Source organism: Aethalodelphis obliquidens, unplaced genomic scaffold (genome assembly GCF_003676395.1).
Source record: "Aethalodelphis obliquidens isolate GAN/ISIS:26980383/991018 unplaced genomic scaffold, ASM367639v1 scaffold72, whole genome shotgun sequence".
In the NCBI taxonomy this organism is placed as follows: domain Eukaryota; kingdom Metazoa; phylum Chordata; class Mammalia; order Artiodactyla; family Delphinidae; genus Aethalodelphis; species Aethalodelphis obliquidens.
Window position 1 is genome coordinate 4,262,277 of NW_020838016.1, and position 15,083 is coordinate 4,277,359.

At 35.7% G+C, this 15,083-nt stretch overlaps 1 protein-coding gene across 1 annotated transcript in view; it reads right to left on the reverse strand.

Moving 5' to 3' along the window:
- STAG1 (STAG1 cohesin complex component) overlaps positions 1 to 15,083 on the reverse strand; it is a 431,541-nt gene that overhangs the window by 282,491 nt on the left and 133,967 nt on the right. The window lies entirely within an intron of this gene.

A 15,083-nucleotide genomic window follows, 5' to 3' on the forward strand; every position in this document is an offset into this window, starting at 1 on the left:
ACTTTGCTTTATGCAAGAATGATCTCAAATTATGTTTGATCTTGTGAAAGGGAAGTTAGCACTGTTATAGATAAGAGACATAATCCCAAAGGAAGCTTTACAATGTTTTCATTGATAAAAACAAAGCGCAAACAGCAAAGTACAAGTTAATTTATACAAGGCATGAAAATAAAGTCAAAAGAAAAAGATTTAATATTTTGTACAATAATGCCAATGCTGAACATTTTAACCATGCCCCAACCATGCCCCCTTCTTGACATTTTCTTCTTCCTCTCTTCCTCAATATTCTGTTTCCTCAGAAACCTTGTTCAATAAAACAGTACTTAGGGCTTCCCTGGTGGCACAGTGGTTGTGAGTCCACCTGCCGATGCAGGGGACATGGGTTCGTGTCCCGGTCCGGGAAGATCCCACATGCCGCAGAGCAGCTGGGCCCGTGAGCCATGGCCGCTGAGCCTGCGCGTCCGGAGCCTGTGCTCCGCAACGGAAGAGGCCACAACAGTGAGAGGCCCGTGTACCGCAAAAATAAAAAAAAAATAAAAATAAAACATTACTTGGAAAAAGCTACATATTCAACTTCTCCCTTGACTTAAGTGCTCAAATATTTCTTATCCAGTCATGCAACAAATATATATTGAACATATTTGGAACCATTCTAGATACTAGAAATACAGCAAACATTTCCGCCTTGACAGTTTACATTCTTCAATTGACAACCCATCCCACACCCCCAATTTTTTTTAAAAAGTCAACACTAGTTATCACCTTATCTGTGTCTCACCTTTAGAGTCAAGATAGAATTGCTTGCAGTCACTGTTATTATTCCCATAAATTTCATTCATATATAAACTCATCAGGGTTGCTGCTTCACCAAGCCCACCAGTAAAAGTAATGTTGCTAAACGCAATAGACATTTTTTGAAACTCTCTCAACAGGCAATGTTATCCCCCTTGTCTTTCAGATATCTTTTCCCTCCCTATACTCCTTACCTGTCAGTTACCTTAGGTCTCTCCAGAGCATCTTCTCAATCTTTATAGTCTCTCTTGAGTGATTTACTTCACTCTCATAATAGCCTGTTTCAGTTATCAATTTACTGTTCCTCATCTCCAAATGTATTCTAGTTTGCCCCACTCTGTAAACATTTCTCTTTTGTCATATGCTGCACAGGTAGGCTTATAACCAGAGGGCCCTGGAGGAACATTACAAAGCATAACATGGAGGGGCTTTTCTCCCTGCTCACAGGACCTGCTCCCTTCATTCTGTATTCCTGTATTCTTCACAGTACTCTTTCACTCCTCTTAATAGTTAACAGCCTGACAACCATTTGTGTGTGTGGATTAATATATAATGAATTTACTGCTTATTTTTAAATAAATTATTTTTAGAACAGTGTTAGATTTACAAAAAAATGTGAAGATAGTACAAGGAATTCCCACATATATCACGTCTAATTACACCTATTATTAACACCTTACTATTTGTATTGTACATTTGTTATAATTAATGAACCAAAATTGATACATTAACAAAAGTCCATACTTAATTCAGATTTTCTTAGTTTTTGTCTAATGACCTCTTCTGTTCTAGGAGCCCATCCAGGGCACCGAGACATACTCACATCATGTCTCCTTAAGCTCCTCTTGGCTCCAAGTTTTTATACTTTCCTGGGTTTTGGTGACCTTGACAATTTTGAAGAATTTTGTACAGGGATTTTGTACTGTACAGATATTTTATACAATGTTCCTCAACTGGGGTTTGTCTGATGTTTTTCTAATGACTAGACTGGGATTATGGGTTTGGAGAGGAAGATGTGAGAGACAAAGTATCATTTTTGTCACCTCATATCAAGTGTATATACTAACAATGTGATTTATCACTCAATGTTGACCTGTTAATCAGTTGGCTGAGGTGGTATTTGTCAGGTTTCTCCACTGTAAAGTTACTTTTCCTCTCCTTTCCAAACTGTACCCTTTGGAAGAAAGTCACTGTGTGCATCCCACATTTAAGGGGTGGGGAGTTATGCTCCACCTCCTTGATCCACCTCCTTGAAGGTGGAGCATTTACGCATACCATTTGAAATTTTTCAGTATGAGAGATTTGTCTATTCTCACTCATTCACCCAATCATTTGTACTAACGCAGACTCATCGACATTTATTTTATATTTTTGGATTATAATTCAATACTATTTTTTTTTAAGATGTTAGGGTAGGAGTTTAGTAATTTATTTATTTATTTTTGCTGTGTTAGGTCTTCGTTTCTGTGCGAGGGCTTTCTCTAGTTGTGGCAAGCGGGGGCCACTCTTCATCCCGTTGTGCCGGCCTCACTATCGCGGCCTCTCTTGTCGCGGAGCACAGGCTCCAGACACGCAGGCTCAGTAGTTGTGGCTCACGGGCCTAGTTGCTCGGCGGCATGTGGGATTCTCCCAGACCAGGGCTCGAACCCGTGTCCCCTACATTAGCAGGCAGATTCTCAACCACTGCGCCACCAGGGAAGCCCATTCAATACTATTTTATTTTGTTGTTCAACTTGCTTCAGCTTTGGCCATTAAGAGATCTTTCAGTTGGTTCCTGTGTCCATTTGACATATTCCCATCATTCTGTGTGTTTTGCTTTTTATTTTTTTAGCACTTGGTTACTTTCTGGCAGCACATCATTCTCCAGGCTCATACTGTATATTCTCTTTTCCAGTTTTAGAATCAGGGAGTTTAGAATCCAAGGAGCCCTGGTTCCTTTTATTAGAGAATTTTACTAGAGATGAAGATCTGGGCATTAGGTTTGGCTCCTTGATACTAAGTGCCCTTGCTTCTAGGCCCTTAAGCAGACAAAACAAAGAAATGTATGTTCCATATATATACACATAACTATAGATGTTTCTGTATGCAATGATCTGTTACCTATATTAAGCTAAACATAAGCTGGAACTGGTATCTCCAACTCTAATCCATTACCACATGGATGCTTCTTCCCCTTGCTCATCGACAAACTCCCACTCCAACAATGAGAAATCTGGCTCTCCTCAGTATTCATGTAGAGCAGTATTTTAAGCCCTACCCCATGGGAAACAACTTTATGAACTAGACTGCAGTTCTTATATACACTGTGTACAATTTCTCTGACTTTAGTCTTACAGACTCATTTCCAAAGTTACCTAAGTCAGCAACTCTCTCCCCACTCCCTTCACTGCAAAAGAGATTACATTGTTACACTCTACATTCCATCCTGGTATTCCCCCTACCTTATAAATGATTTTTTTTAAACATCTGTATTAATAAAATTCACTCTTTTTCTGAAAAGTTTGGTGGGCTTTGACAAACGTATACTGTCATGTACGCACAACTATGGTATCACAGAGAAAAGTTTCACTACCTTAAAAAATACTTGTGCTTCACATCCATTCAACCCTCCCACTTCACCTTGGCAAACACCAAATTTTTTTTAATCACCACTACAGTTTTGTCTTTTACAGAGAGTCATGTAATTGGAATCGCACAGCATATAGCGTTTTCATACTGGTATCTTTCATTTTAACAAAATGCATTTAAGATGGATCCGTGTCTTTTAGTGATTGAACAGCTCATTTCTTTTCATCTCTAAACAATATTTCATTGTATGGATGTACCATGTTTTGTCATTCATTTACCTAACGATGGACATCTTGGCCACCATTTTTGGCAATTAGGAATAAAGCTGCATAGGCATTCACATGCAGGGTTTTGTGTGGACAAAACTTCTAAATCAGTTGTGTAAACACCTAGGATAACTGGATCATATGGTAAAACTATGTTTAGCTTTGTACAAACCTGCCAAACTGTCTTCCAAAGTGGCAACACCATTTTGCATTCTGACCAGCAGTGAATGAGAGCTTCTGCTGCTTTGCATTCTTGCCAGGAAATTGGTACTGTCAGGCTTTTAGATTTCAGCTACTCTAACAGGCATATGGTGATATCTCCTTGTTGTATTAATTTGCAATTCCTGAGCGATAAATGATTAAAGACTTTTCAATAAATAATAATTCTTCACAGTAAATATTTCTGTTTGAATTACTGGTGAGAATTTGTCTCCTGATTAAAATCTCCATACTTGCATTATCCAATATCATGGCCTCTAGCCTCACATAGCTAACTGAGCACTTGAAATATGGCTACTCAAAACTTAGATGAGCAATGTTTTGACTATCCACAAGGTTGTGAAGATTTAGTATGAAAAACAGCATATAAAATATCTCATTCTGGGCTTCCCTGGTGGCGCAGTGGTTGACAGTCCGCCTGCTGATGCAGGGGACACGGGTTTGTGCCCCAGTCCGGGAACATCCCACATGCCGCAGAGTGGCTGGGCCCATGAGCCATGGCCGCTGAGCCTGCGCGTCCGGAGCCTGTGCTCCACAACGGGAGAGGCCACAACAGTGAGAGGCCCGCGTACCGCAAAAAAAAAAAAAATCTCATTCGTATATTGATTACATGATGAAATTATAATATTTTAGGTATACTAGGTTAAATAAATTATATTATTAAAGTTAATTTCACCCACTTCTTATAATCTACTAGAAAATATTAAATTACAGATGTAGCTCAAGTCACATTTGTTAGACAATGCCATTCTATTCTAATACTATAACCACAGTAATCCTTATATTACAAATTTACTCCAACACTTATTTTCTTCTTTCTTTGATCTCTAATCTCCAATGACTCTCATAACCATCAAGTTAAAGTTCAAAGTCCTCAGCACAGCAAGTAATGCTATCAATTATTACCTGTTCGGTCATCTACCACACCAGCTCCCTATTTATAGGCTACTATCTTCCCATACTGACCAATTTAAAATTGCTTGAAAATATCATTATTTCATGCATTCATCCTGTTTAGCTGATAGATCCTGGCTCTTCCTAACAAGTCTTGTTTCTGTGCTCACTCTTTGGAAAAACAGGTGTCTTCCCTATGGCAGGTATGTGCATGAGCACTTGTGTGTGCATATGAAGAGGGGAGGCGGGAATGTTATTTTTCTTTATTGAGTAACACATTCCCATGGTTAAAAATTCAAAAGGTAATTAAAGTTACACAATGAAAACTTGCCCACTCTTACTCTCAAGCCTTAGGAAAGAAGATTGGTTCTTTCAACCAAAATTATTCATTCCTATGTGTCATTCCAGAGACATTTAAACATATTTAAAAAATACACATGACAAAAATTAAAGAAGACGTAGATAAAGAGAAACCCATCCCATGTTCATAGGTTGGAAGACTTAATATCATTAAGATATTAATACTACCTAAAGTGATCTTTCTACAGATTCATTGCAGTCTCTATCAAAATGCATACGACCATTTCTGCAGAAACAGAAAAATCCATTCTGTAATTCATAAGGAATCTCAAAGGACTCCAAGTAGCCAAAATAATCTTGAAAAAAGAACAACATTGAAGGACTCACACATCCTGATTCCAAATCTTACTACAAAGCTAGAGTAATCAAAACAGTGTGGTACTGGTATAAAGATACACAGACCAATGAAACAGAATAGAGAGCCCAGAAATAAACCCTCACATGTATGATTAAATAATTTTTGACAAGGGTACCAAGACCATTCAATGGGGAAAGAGTAAAAATGAAACCCACAGAATGAGAGAAAATATCTGTAAATCATATATCTGATAAGATATTAATATCCAGAGTACAAAGAGAACTAAAACACAACAACAAAACAACCTGATTCAAAAATGGTCAAAGAGGACTTCCGTGGTGGCACAGTGGTTAAGAATCCGCCTGCCAACGCAGGGGACATGGGTTTGATCCCAGGCCCGGGAAGATCCTACATGCCATGGGGCAACTAAGCCTGTGTGCCACATCTACTGAGACCATGCACCACAACTACTGAATCTCATGCACCCTAGAGCTCACGCGCTGCAACTACTGAAGCCCGCGTGCCTAGAGCCCATACTCTGCAACAAGAGAAACCACCGCAATGAGAAGCCCACACACCACAACAGAGAATAGCCCCCACTCACCGCAACTAGAGAAAGCCCGCACACAGCAACGAAGACCCAACGCAGCCAAAAATAAACTTTTTTTAAAAAATGGGCAAAGGACTTGAATAGACATTTCTACCAAGAAGATATGCAAATGGCCAATAAGCATGTGAAAAGATGCTAAACATCTAAAAATTAGGAGAAATGCAAATCAAAACTACGAGATGCCATCTCACACCTATAAGGATGGCTACTATCAAAAAAAAGAGTAAAGTCTAGGCAAGGTTGTGAAGAAACTGGAACTCTTATGCACTGTTGATAGGAATGTAAATGGTACAGCTGTTGTATAAAACAGTATGGCAGTTCCTCAAAAATTAAAAATAGAATTAATCATATGACCACCAATAACACATCTAGGTATGTACCCAAAAGAATTGAAAGCAGGATCTCAAAGATATTTGTACACCCTTATTCACAGCAACACCGTTCACAATAGCTAAAACTTGGTAGTAACCCAAGTGTCCATCGGTGGATGAATGGATAAGCAAATGTGGAATATAGATACAATGGAATATCATTTAGCCTTAAAAAGGAAGGAAATTCTGGGATCTCAAGAACATTATGCTAGGTGAAATAAGGTAGTCACAAAAAAGACAAACACTGTATGATTCCACTTACATAAAGTACTTAGTCAAAATCATAAGGGACAGAAACTAGAATGGTGATTGCCAGGGGCTGTGGGGAGTGGAGAATGAGTAGTTACTGTTTAATGCATGTACAGTTTCAGTTTTAAAAGATGAAGAAAGTTATGGAGATGGGTGGTGGTGAGGACTGCATATGAATATATTTAATGCCATTGAACTGTACACTTAAAAACGTAACTTGGTAAATCACACGTGTATTTCACCGAATTAAAAAAATTTTTTGAAAAAAAATGCACATATATTTCCATGTATATATTATATTTTATGTTATGTATGCACAGTTATGCACCATTCTATTTTCACTATCAACATATTTTATACTTAATCTATAGCGAAGACCTACAGAATGTCTTGACTTTTCCGAAAGCTGCAGTGTTCCATTACATAAATATACATTAACTTATTTAGCCATTAACCTATTGATAAACATTTATTTTGTTTTGGATCATTTACTATTACAAATAATGCTGCAACAAGTAAGCTTGTGCACATGTAGGAATGTTTGCATGTGTCATAGACACATACATCATTACACATATTTAGTACATATATAGCAAGAACTAAACTCCATGAATAAAGAGAAAATAAACCATAATTCTCAATCCTGGGAGCCTATTAGCACTGGTTATAAAGGGTGAATAAGAAGGTAAAAAAATCCACTTGATCTTATCTAGGGTCTAACTGTATTTTATCCCATTATCCAAGAATGATTTTTCCTATTACAGACCTATACAGTAATATACAGTAAAGATGCCGAAAGATAAACCAAAAAGCTGATGTTCAGAAAAACTGTGCCCAGTAAAAAGAGTAAGGAAGAGGAAAGGTCACAGCATAACAGAATATATGCAATCTTTAGCTTACACCCAAGGGACACAATTTTTCAGTCCTGATAATAATAATTCTCTCAGAAAACAGGTATACTTATTCCATTAAATAAAATAACACATTTGTATAGAGATTGGGGGCAGTGCTGTAAGGGGGATTTGAAAACTAAGAACTGTGACAGTTATTTCAAAGGGTAAAAATATATACATTACTCTTTAGTTACTTGTGACTTTCCAGGCTCCCTTCGCTACACTTTTTGTGCTACAAAGGTCAGGACACCTGTAGATGTAGTCTCCTTCCTGGACAAAGGAACCATGGTGCTCTCAAATGAAAGAAAAGGGTGATGTTCTGTATCAAACTTGCTTGTTGGACCAGTTTTGAGTTTGTGCCACCTTAAGAACTGAGTCATAGTGACCAGTGTGAAATACTAACTCATTTGTGGTTTTGATTTGCATTTCTGTAACAAATAGCAATGTTGAACATCTTTTCATGTGCCTGTTGGCCATCTGTATGTCTTCTTTGGAAAAATATCCATTCAAGTCTTCTGTCCATTTTTTTGATTGAGCTGTTTGTTTTTACAATATTGAGTTGTATGAGCTGTTTGTATATTTTGGGTATTAACCCCCTGTTGGTCACATCATTCGCAAATATTTTCTCCTGTTCCTAGGTTGTCTTTTCATTTTGTTGATGGTTTCCTTCCCCGTGCAAAAGCTTTTAAGTTTGATTAGGCCCCACTTGTTTATCTTTCCTTTTATTTCTTTTGCCTTGGGGGACTGATCTAAGAAAACATTGTTACAATTTATGTCTGAGAATGTTTTGCCTGTGTTCTCTTCTAGGAGATTTATGGTGTCATGTCTTATATTTAGGTCTTTAAAACAGTTTTTAGTTTATTCTTGCACACAGTGTAAGAGTATTCTAATTTCATTGATTTACATAGTTGTCCAGCTTTCCCAACACCACTTGTTGAAGAGGTGGTGTTTATCTTTTTTCCGTTGTATATTCTTGCCTCCTTTGTCATAGATTCCTTGACCATAAGCATGTGGATTTATTTTTGGGTTCTCTATTCTGTTCCATTGATCTATAATGCCAGTTTTTGTGCCAATACCACACTGTTTTGGTTACTGTAGCTTTGTAGTATAGTCTGAAGTCTGAAAGGGTTATGCCTCCAGCTTTGTTCTTTTTCCTCAGGACTGCTTTGGCGATTCTGGGCCTTTTGTGGTTCCATATAAATTTCAGGACTATTTGTTCTAGTTCTATGAAAATGTTATGGGCATTTTGATACGGATTACATTAAATCTGTAGATTGCTTTGGGTAGTATGGACATTTTAACAGTATTAATTCTTCCAATCTAAAAGCATGGATACCTTTCAATTTCTTTGAATCATCTTCAATTTCTTTCATCAATGTCTTATTGTTTTCAGCATATAGGTCTTTCAACTCCTTGGTTAAGTTTACTCCTAGGTATTTTTTGACACAATTTTAAATGGGAGTGTTTTTTTACTTTCTCTTTCTGACATTTCATTCTTAGTGTAAAGAAATGCAACACAATACCTCACACTGGTCAAAATGGCTATCATCAAAAAGTCTAGAAATAATAAATGCTGGAGAGGATCTAGAGAAAAGAGAATGCTCCTACACTGTTGATGGGAATGTAAATCAGTACAGCCACCATGGAAAACAGTATGGAGGTTCCTTAAGAAAATTAAAAATACAGCTACCATATGATCCAGCAATCCCACTCCTGGGTATATATCCAGAAAAAATGAAAACTCCAATTCGAAAAGATACGTGCACCCCAATGTTCACAGCAGCACTATTTACAATAGCCAAGACATGCAAACAACACAAGTATCCATCAACAGTCAGACTGGCTTAAGAAGACGTAATATACATATACAATGGAATATTACTTAGCCATACAAAGAATGAAATACTGAAATTTGCAGCAACATGGATGGACCCAAAGAATATTAAATTTAGTGAAATAAGTCAAACAAGAAAAATATTATATGATATCACTTCTATGTGGAATCTAAAAAATAATACAAATGCATCAATATACAAAACAGAAACAGACTCACAGACATAGAAAACAAACATGGTTACCAAAGGGGAAAGGGAGGGGGGAAGGGATAAATTAGGAGTATGGAATTAACAGATACAAACTACTAAAACAGATAAATAACAAGGATTTACTGCACAGCACAAGGAACTATATTTAATATCTTATAATAACCTATAATGGAAAATAATCTGAAATATATAATCTGAATTTCTTTGCTGTACACCTGAAACTAACACAATAGTGTAGATCAACTATGCTCCAATTTAAATAAATTAATAGCAAAAAAAAAAAAAAAACCAGAAAAACTGACCCTTTGTCTTAATTGGTAGGTTACTAATGGCTTAGTAACCTAGCCAGTAACCCAGTTCCTCTGGAGCTAGAGTTCTGTCCATTATCAGTTTGTCTCAGGGACAACTAGCTCTAGCCCAGATGTAGCTCAGCACAGATCTTTGCATGCTCACTCATCCTAGAGATATAGTCTCCCTGGTAGAACATGATCAGCTTACTCCATCTACCCCAACTACTACCTGCCTAGGAAATCTTTCCTCCACTAACAGAAAGCGGATCTCTTCCCTAATATGTGCCTCAACTTAGGAAGACAATAATACAGACTCCTATAAAGTGAGGCCTAAAGAAAGGAACTTGGGAAATGTAAAAGGGACTGATGTACAAGACATTGTGAAATAAAAATTCATGAGATTCGGAATCTCATTACATATAGGAGAGACGGGGAAGGGACTTGGGATGAGGAAATTAAATAGTGACTCACATTTTAATTCTAGATTCCTGGAAAAATTATGGTATCTTTTAGCAAAATTAAGGAAGTCAGAACTAAACTCTAGTTAAATGAAAAATTTTCAAAATAAAACGAGCTAATTGACAGAGAAGAGGAGATACAAGTCCAACTGATAAATATATTTCCAAAAGGGATCATAAAAGTATGTAGGTTTAAGCCACAAAAATTATTTTAAGAAGAGATTTCTATTTCTTAGAAAAATAAAAATAGAAAAAGTGGTATGGAAAATGACCAACAGACAATTCGGAACACAAATGACCAATATTTCAGAACATACTGATGAAATGTTACAGTACTTAAAAATTAGAAAATATTTAACAATCAGTGAACTCAATTCAACTTACTATAAAACAGGTAATGCCATATACTTTGCTGCATAAAAGGCAACGCTACACATCAAAAACTTTCAAAACATATGGCATATCTTTTGAGTAATCAATTCTACTTTTAAGAATTTAGGATAAAAAGTATCTATGGCTCTAGAGCAAAATTTATTTTTGAGATATAAGTTTATGTCAGCATGGTTTAAATCAGTGAAGAATTTTTAACATAAATGTTCAACAATGGAGACTATTTAAATAAATAATTTCACACAGAATACTATGTAGCCATTAAAATTATGTAAAATATATAAATGATATCATGAAAATCATGATTATAAACAAAAGTACCAAGTAATTTAGAATATCCAATTTTTATAAATTCACCTGTTAACCTTTCCTTCTGATACTCATTGTTAATATTTTGTTGTGTATGCTATCCTCCGTCTTCTATGTGTATGAATACACAGACATAAAAGTAAAAATTGTACCTCTTTTTATTTACCCTTCTTACTCAGCCTACATAAATATGAAAGTTAAATAATGCTAAGAATATAAGTGCTGGTTCTCACTTAAATAGAATAAAGAGAACAAAACCCTTAATAAAACATTAAACGAGAAACTAAAGATGGGTTAGCTTACAGATGTGCTGATTTGCATGGCAACTAAATGCAACATGAAATCCTGGACTGGATTCTAAACCAAGGGAAAAAAATATTTTTTCTTTTGCTTAGGGCATTATTAGGACATCAGGCAAAATCTGAATGAAGTATATGTACATAAGGTCAGTATTATATCAATATTATTTTCCTGATTTTCAAACATGTACTGTTGTGTAGAATATCTTTGATTTTATGAAAATGTATACTAAAGCATTAAGAGTAAAGTGGCTTCGTGTCTGCAACTTTCAAAAATAATAATTGGTATCAAATATAAATTTTTATATATAAATATATATTTACATTTATGTGTCTGTGTATACATAGACAGAAAAACATATGATAAAGCAAATGTAGTAACATGCTAACATTTGGACAATCTGCATGAAGAATCTGCATAGGAATTCTTTGCAGAATTCTTGGAATTCTTCTGTGTATGAAATTATTTCAAAATAAAAAGAATTTTAAACACTTGAGGGTAAAAAGAGTGATGATTTAACAAAATTAAACACCATTCATTCATTCAATAAACGCTTACTGAAAGTTGAACACTACTATACAGCAGTAAACAAACCAGATAAAAATCCCTGCCTTCATGCAGCTTACCTTCTAGTAGGGGGAGACAGACAAAAAGCAAATAAGTAAAGGTATACTATGTTAGATGGCAATAAGTACTATAGAGAAAGGGGAAAACACACACACACACACACACACACACACACACACACACACACACACGGAGGAAGGGGACAGTAAGTCCCTTTGGGTAGGAGGGAAGATACGCAATTCTAGATACCATCCACAGGGAGGCCCCAGTGAGAAGATGACACAGGGCCCTGAGACAAGGAGCACACCTCGTAAGTTTCAGCAAAGGCACATGATGGTGGCTGAATCCAGTGTTGTAGTAAAAAATGACTGATGCAATTTGCAAATCAATTAGACAGGATGTGTTGATAGTCTAGATATAGGCTGAGAAAGAAAGACTCAAAGATGACTACAAGATTTATAGCTGGGCAGCCAGAAGCACGAAGCTGCCATTATGGAAAAGGGGTGAGCAGGGGATAGGAAGCTTGAAAGTTTGGGTATTTTTAACATCCTGGGCCCATTAAATATCTAAATGAAGATTCTCAGTGGGCACTGAATATGAGTCTGGAGTCCAGGGGTAAAGTCCAAGCTGGAGACAAAATCTGGGTGACATAAGCTTAGAGATGGTGTTTAAAGTCATGAGATTGGACATCACCAAGGGAGTACTGTGTAGACAGAGAAATAATGTCCATTATTTGCTAATACAATCACAGGGGTAGAATAAACATGATACTATATAGTGTTTGTTTAGAGATCAATAATCATTTGGATAGAGAGCCACAATAACAAATATGAATTAGGACATCTGCAAAATAAGAGTGGTTTAATAAGAAACAAACCTCTCTGAAGTAACAGTATACTGAAAAGAAATACCAAAGATGAGATGTCTCCTAAGAATTTAGAAATAGAGAAAATAATACTGTGCAAAACAGAGGTCCTTATATTATTTGTTTTCATTTGACTGAGTAAATTAATAAAACCAGAGATCCATGAAGTCCTCTTAACAAGTATGAACAATATTAAAATAGCTAAACAAAGAGTGTATCAGTCAAAACTTAGAATTGTTCAAAATGGAGCCAGTCAATAGAAAATGTCCAAGCAATCTTCAGAACAGGTACTGTGGAATAACTCAAATATGATCATTCTGACAATTATACCTCTCAATTTTAATTAACAGCTTGGCATTTTGGCATTCTTGAGGAAAAAGTTTGGGAGGTAGGTTATCAATTGAAATCCTAGCTTTGCTACTTATGCGATGTTGTGACCTTATGCAAAATACCACTTTCTATTTTTGTTTTCTACTTTGTAAACTGCATATAAGACCTATTTCCTAGTATTGGTGTGAAGATTAAATGACATAAAAAGCTTCAGCTCAGTACGAACCCCAGAGCAGAAACTCAGGAAGTTCTGTTGTTTCCAAGATCAAGAAATAGGTCTGAGTCAGTTGGAAGTATAGCTAGCCATGTGAACTAATGAGTGTGAAAATATAGACTAAAGTCTAATACAAGTCTCTAGAATGCTACTATCCTACGCAGGCTGACATTTTTTCAATTGTATAAACATGGGATGAACATGTACTATTTACCTGCTAGATTATGTAGTAGCAATTTCACTAAAAATAAAATCTAATTTCTAACCAGAAAAGAGCTAAGCGTTTGGATACACAGACTCCTTTGCATCAGGAAAGCAAAATATTACAAAGATACAGCTGTAGACAAGTCAAAATTAAATAGGTTATAAAAAATAATACAATAGCCTGCTGAAGGGGTGATAAATTCTCTTTAAGGGAAAAAAAAGGTTTTCTTCAAGAAGACAGCACTTAATCTGAATCTTCAAGTGAAGAATTTTAATTGGAGGGGAACAAATTCAAGTAAGCAATCATGTAGGCAGTTTATTTTACAACCTTCAAGCAACTTTAGTCTTATTTCCAATTTGGTACCTATAAACTATGAATCCTAGAGAAAGCAATGCAACTCACCTATAGTCTTAGAAAAATCACATACTAGCAAGGGGAACTAAAATAGTCTTCAGCTTCTAAGTACAAGACTTTTTCACTTTTCCCAAAATGTTTTTTAAGGAACACTGTACCACCAAATACTTCTAAAAATTAAGAAGGATTATAAAGAGTGACTATATGTCTTTTCCTCCACTATTTTTCTCCCTTTAAATAAAGGTGGAGGATAAAAGCAAGTGTAGAGAAAACTGTAGAAGTCATCCTTCTATCCGTTTTGTTGTTGTTGTTAGATTGTCCTGGAAAAGTAAAAGTTACGGAGTTTCACTGAAGCTAATTGAAGACTGTGGCAAACAGATAAATACTGATAGAACAGCAATAACATAAAAAAAAATTTTAAGTCACTACAAAGGACATACATATATAAGAACTGGTTAAATAACATAACCATCAATTGCAATAAGTAGATCATGATTCAAACTACAAACTGTATTTTTTAAAAGATAATATTTATGAAATGATTATAAACTTTAAATGTGTTAATCAGTGATGTTACTAAAATACTGTTATCTTGCATTATGATAATGATATTGGAGTGATGTTTAAAAAAGAGAGAAAGCAAGCCCTTATCTTTTAGGATATATTCTGAAATATTTAAAGATGGAATTATGTCTAGAATGACCTTCAAAATAACATGGGAAAGAAAGACTGGCCATGACTTGGTAACTGCTAGGTAAGAGTTATATGGAGGGTTTATTATACTATCATGCCTCCTAGAGAAGGAGGCTAAAATTTTTCATAATAAATTTTATAAAATAAAATTTTAAAACTATGAATAGCAAATCCCACCATAAAGGTGAGTGTAACATAGTACAAGCCTTAACCCAATGACACATTGATACTACTGTCTCTGACAGTTTATACCACCTTCAATTAAATGACGACTTGTGTATTCAGATTACATAAAGATATACCTCAAAGTAAGGATACCTAGAGCTTTTCTAAATTTCTCAATCATGTATAAATGAGAATATATTCTGACACTGGACCCAAATACTACCAAAATGCATACTTAGGAGCTCACAGGAAATCTGAGTTGCATCTAAAAATAAAAGGCAAAGAAATCATAACTAACTACACCTCATTCCATGTTGATCATCTTCTCAATGCCTTCACATGGACCACCATTTATTTACAAGAGAAGCATGGAAAGCA